Source organism: Triticum aestivum, chromosome 6D (assembly GCF_018294505.1).
Source record: "Triticum aestivum cultivar Chinese Spring chromosome 6D, IWGSC CS RefSeq v2.1, whole genome shotgun sequence".
NCBI lineage: Eukaryota > Viridiplantae > Streptophyta > Magnoliopsida > Poales > Poaceae > Triticum > Triticum aestivum.
The window spans coordinates 305,797,489-305,803,488 of record NC_057811.1 but is presented as its reverse complement, the minus strand read 5'-3'; positions in this window follow the sequence as shown (position 1 = coordinate 305,803,488).

Genomic DNA, 6,000 nt, shown 5'->3' with positions numbered 1-6,000 from the left:
GTATGTGAGTTCTTTATGACTAACATTGAGTCCATGGATTATAGCACTCTCACCCTTCCACTATTGCTAGCATCTCTAGTACCGCGCAACTCTTGCTGGTGCATCACACCCACCATATGCCTCCCTCAAAACAGCCACCATACCTACCTATTATGGCATTTCCATAGCCATTCCGAGATATATTTCCATGCAACTTTCCACCGTTCCATTTATCATGACACGTTCATCATTGTCATATTGCTTTGCATGATCATGTAGTTGACATCGTATTTGTGGCAAGGCCACCATTCATATTTTTTATACATGTCACTCTTGAGTCATTGCACATCCCGGTACACCGCTAGAGGCATTCATATAGAGTCATATTTTGTTCTAAATATTGAGTTGTAATTCTTGAGTTGTAAAAAATAAAAGTGTGATGATCACCATTATTAGAGCATTGTCCCATGTGAGGAAAGGATGATGGAGACTATGATTCCCCCAAAAGTCGGGATAAGACTCCGGACAAAAAATAAATTGAAAAGAAAAAAAGGAAAAAAAAGAAAAGAAAAAAGAGAGAAAAAAAGATGCCAAAGAGCTCAAAATAAAAATGAGAGAAAAGAGAGAAGGGGCAATGTTACTATCCTTTTTCCACACTTTTGCTTCAAAATAGCACCATGATCTTCATGATAGAGAGTCTCCTATGTTGTCACTTAAATATACTAGTGGGAATTTTTCATTATAGAACTTGGCTTGTATATTCCAATGATTGGCTTCCTCAAATTGCCCTAGGTCTTCAGGAGCAAGCGAGTTGGATGCACACCCACTTAGTTTATTTTGAGCTTTCATTCACTTATAGTTCCAGTGCATCCGTTGCATGGAAATCCCTACTCACTCACATTGATATCTATTGATGGGCATCTCCATAGGCCTTTGATACACCTAGTTGATGTGAGACTATCTCCTTCTTTTTGTCTTCTTCACAACCACCATATTCTATTCCACCATAGTGATATATCCATGGCACACGCTCATGTATTGCGTGAAAGTTCAAAAAAATTGAGAACATCAAAATTATGAAACAATTGCTTGGCTTGTCATCGGGGTTGTGCATGATTTAATACTTTGTGTGATGAAGATGGAGCATGGCCAGACTATATGATTTTGTAGGGATAACTTTCTTTGGCCATGTTATTTTGAGAAGACATGATTGCTTTATTAGTATGCTTGAAGTATTCTTGTTTTTATGTCAATATTAAACTTTTGTTTTGAATCTTATGGATCTGAATATTCATGCCACAATAAAGAAAATTACATGGATAAATATGTTAGGTAGCATTCCACATCAAAAGTTCTGTTTTTATCATTTACCTACTCGAGGACAAGCAGGAATTAAGGTTGGGGATGCTTGATATGTCTCCAACGTATCTATAATTTTTTATTGTTCCATGCTATTATATTTTCTGTTTTGGATGTTTTATATGCATTAATATGCTATTTTATATTATTTTTGGGACTAACCTATTAACCTAGAGCCCAATGCCACTTTCTATTTTTCCTTGTTTTTGAGTTTCGAAGAAAACGAATATCAAATGGACAAAAACGGAAACAAACTTTCGCGATGATTTTTCTTGGACCAGAAGACACACATGGGACCTAGAGTCCAAGTCAGAAGACCCTCGAGGGGACGACAAGCCAAGGGGGTGCGCCCCTAGGACTTGTGGCCCCCTCGAAGACCCCCTGACCTACTTCTTCATCCTATAAATTCACATATATTCCCAAATCCTTAGAGAGAGCCACGGAAATACTTTTCCACCGCCGCAAGCCTCTATTTTCGTGAGATCCTAGCTTGGGACCTTTTCCGGCAATCTGCCGGAGGGGCAATCAATAAATAACGGAGGGCATCTACATCAACCCTATTGCCATACCGATGAAGCGTGAGTAGTTTATCTCAGACCTACGGGTCCATAACTAGTTGCTAGATGGCTTCTTCTCTGTCTTTGATTCTCAATACCATGTTCTCCTCGATGTTCTTGGAGATCTATCCGATGTAATACTCTTTTGCGGTGTGTTTGTTGAGATCCAATGAATTGTGGATTTATGATCAGGTTATCTATGAATATTATTTGAATCTTCTCTGAATTCTTATATGCATGATTTGATATCTTTGCATTTCTCTTCAAATTATCGGTTTGGTTTGGCCAACTAGATTGGTATTTCTGCAATGGGAGAGGTGCTTAGTTTCGGGTTCAATCTTGTGGTGTCCTCACCCAGTGACATAGTAGGGGTAGCGAGGCACGTATTGCATTGTTGCCATCAAGGGAAAAATATGGGGTTTTCATCATATTGCTTGAGTTTATCCCTCTACATCATGTCATCTTACTTAAGGCGTTACTCCGTTCTTTATGAACTTAATACTCTAGATGCATGCTGGATAGCGGTCAATGTGTGGAGTAATAGTAGTAGATGCAGAATCATTTCGGTCTACTTGACACGGACGTGATGCCTATATGCATAATCATTGCCTTGGATATCGTCATAACTTTGCGCTTTTCTATCAATTGCTCGACAGTAATTTGTTCACCCACCGTGTTATTTGCCTTCAAGAGAGAAGCCTCTAGTGAAAACTATGGCCCCCGGGTCTATTTTCCATATTATATTTTCAGATCTATAAACCAAAAATACCAAAAATATCTCGCTGCAATTTATTTACTTTTCCGTTCTAGCAATCTTTTATACCTATCTCTATCAGATCTCACCGTTGGAGTTGACCGTGAAGGGATTGACAACACCTTTATCGCGTTGGGTGCAAGTGTTTGATTCTTTGTGCAGGCGCATATATTGGGGACTTGCTTGTACCTCCTACTGGATTGATACCTTGGTTGTCTAACTGAGGGAAATACTTATCTCTACTTTGCCGCATCACCATTTCCTCTTCAAGGGAAAAAACAACACAAGCTCAAGAAGTTGCAGGGTCCTGTTCATCCACCCCACCTCCTCGGTCGGGGTCTTGTTCATCCAGCGGCAACGGCCTCTACTACCATGGGGTCCTGTTCATCCAACCCCCACCGAGAACTGTTCATCCAACCCCCATCAACGGTCAGTGTTCATCAAGAGGCAGCAGGTTCGATCGGCTTCAGTTAGCAGCAGTAGCGAAGGAATCGTTCGATCGGGTTCAGTTAACAGCCAAGGGATTGATCGGTCGGGTCATTAATGTAGCCAGTGCAATCGCTCGGGTCATTAATGTAGCCAGTGCAATCGCTCGGGTTCAGTAAGCGAATGCCTCGCTTGGGTTCAGTTAGAGCACAACGCCTCGCACACATGCACGTACGTTTACGAGAGAAACGCGCAAACCTCTGTTCATTGCTCGACCCTGACCATCCTCGCCCTTGCTTCTACCATGATTTTTTCCATCATGGACGGTCCAAAGAATGTCATGCAGCTGCGTCCCCGGCCTGCCCAGGACGAAAATCCCATTTTCTGTCATTATTTTTTGTCATAGAAGTAAGAGCCCACCACATCTATGATGATACGTGCTTTGTCACAATTACCGTCATAGAAGAGTCATAAGCATGATAGAAAAAAATTCGCTCAGCCCAAAATGTCATGGAAGTGTCTTTTTTTGTAGTGTATGGTGATAAAAGTGTGGTATGGATGGTAGAAATATATTTTTGTAATCTGAATAAATAAAAACAACAAGGTAACTAGTAACAAAAGTGAGAAAAAATGGTATTGCAATGCTTGAAAACAAGGCCTAGGGTTCATATTTTCACTAGTGCAAGATCTCTCGATGATGATAACATAATTGGATCATATAACAATGCCTCAACATGCAACAAAGAATCACTCCAAAGTTCCTATCGCGGAGAACATAAGATGAAATTACTTGTAGGGTACGAAACCACCTCAAAGTTATTCTTTCTGATCAATCTTTTGAGCTATTCCCATAAGTGTCACAAAGAGCCCTAGAGTTCATACTATAATAACACCATATGACACGCACCAATCAACCCTCCAATGTCACCACAAGTATCTGTGGGTTAATTATACGACACAAAGAACTTCAAAGAGTACCCCAAGATTTCTATCGGAGAAAGGAATATGAAAACGCGTATCAACCCCTATGCATAGATTACAACAATGTCACCACAGGAATTCGCAAGTTGATAACTGAAACATACGTCAAGTGAATCAGTAGAACATCCCATTGTCACCATGGATATCCCATCACAAGACATACATCAAGTGCTCTCACATCCAAAAGATTCAATCCGACATAGCAAAACCTCAAAGGAAAATATTCAATTCATCACAAGAAGCTAGAGAGGGAAGAACACCATAAGATCCAACTACATTAACAAAGCTCGTAATACATCAAGATCATGCCAAATCAAGAACACGAGAGAGAGAGAGAGAGAGAGAGATCAAACACATAGCTACTAGTACATACCCTCAGCCCCGAGCGTGAACTACTCCCTCCTCATCATGGTGCCGCCAGGATGATAAAGATGGCCTTCGGTGACGATTTCCCCTCCGGCAGTGTGCCGGAATAGGGTCCCGATCGAGTTTTCGTGGCTACAGAGGCTTATCACGACGGAACTTCTCATCTAGGGTTCTTTCTGGGGGTTTGGGTATTTATAGGAATTTTTTGCGTCGTTCTCACATCAAGGGGGTCCACGAGGCAGCGACAAGCTCGGTGCCCCTCCCTATGGGGAGGGCGTGCCTAGCGAGCTTGTGGCTTCCTTGTGAGGCTTCTGGTCCTTCCTTGAAGCTTCGGGGGTCTATTTTGGCCACAAAAAAGCACCGTAAATTTTCAGCCCATTCTGAGAACTTCTATTTCTGCACAAAAATTGACACCACGGTAGTTCTGCTGAAAACAACGTCAGTCCGGGTTAGTTCTAATCAAATCATACCAAAACCATATAAATTATAGATACGTTGGAGACGTATTAGTTGCGCCGCGTGGTGCGGCCCGTGAAGTTCAAGCCCGAGCTGCCTCCCCGCTACGACGGCATCGCCAACCCCGTGGAGTTCCTACAGCTCTACACCGTGAGCATCCAAGCCGCAAAAGGTGACAACAAGTTCATGGCGTACTAGTTTGCAATGGCCCTCAAAGACGCCTCACGCTCCTGGCTAACGAACCTTCCCGAGGCCTTCATCTCCTTGTGGGCAGAACCTTTGCATGCAATTCGTCTCCAACTTCAAGGGCATGCACGACCGCCCCCTCACGCTCAGTAGCCTGCGAGCTGTCTACCAGCGCCCTGACGAGACCCTTTGCAAGTACATCCAGCGCTTCAGCCAGGTGAGCAACAAGACCCCGCGGGCCTCCGACGCCGCAATCATGCATTCTCCTCAGGCGTCACAGATGCCAGGATGTGCGAGAAGCTCGCCATCAACGACGAGTTTGACACCATGGTTGAGCTGTTTGACCTTGCCGACAAGTGCACAAAGGCTGAGGAAGGTCGCCTCTTCGCCCACAATGACCCTGATGCGGAGCCCAACGCCCCCAAGCCATGGCCAAAGACGTCAAGCGCAAAGGCCCCGCCGTGCTTGCAGCAGAGCCTGAGCAGAAGCATGGTCGTGACCACGACGAGGCCAAGAAGGATGGGTGCCCCTTCTGCGCCTATCACAACATGCACTCCCACAGCACCGAATACTACCATCAGCTCAAGCTGCTTCACGAAGGCCGGCAGGTGAAGCGTGCTGACCGCAACGAGCGCGGCTCGAGCCATGGCGGCAACCGCATTGGCGCCCACTGGAGGGATCGCAGCCACTACAACTTTTGACAGGGTTGGCAGAACCAGCCTCGGCAGGCCGATCCTCAGTAGGCCGATCCTCGGCAGGCCAACGCTGCCCTGCGCACCCGAACATGAATGACAACCTACCTGAGGAAGACGATGGGGGCTATCAGGAGCCTTGCGTTGTGGCCTGCATCCTCGGCGGGGGGTTCAGGCTCCCCCATCCAACCAACACTTCAAGTAGTTCTCTCGTGAGGTGAACGCGGCCATCCCAGAGCCCGCA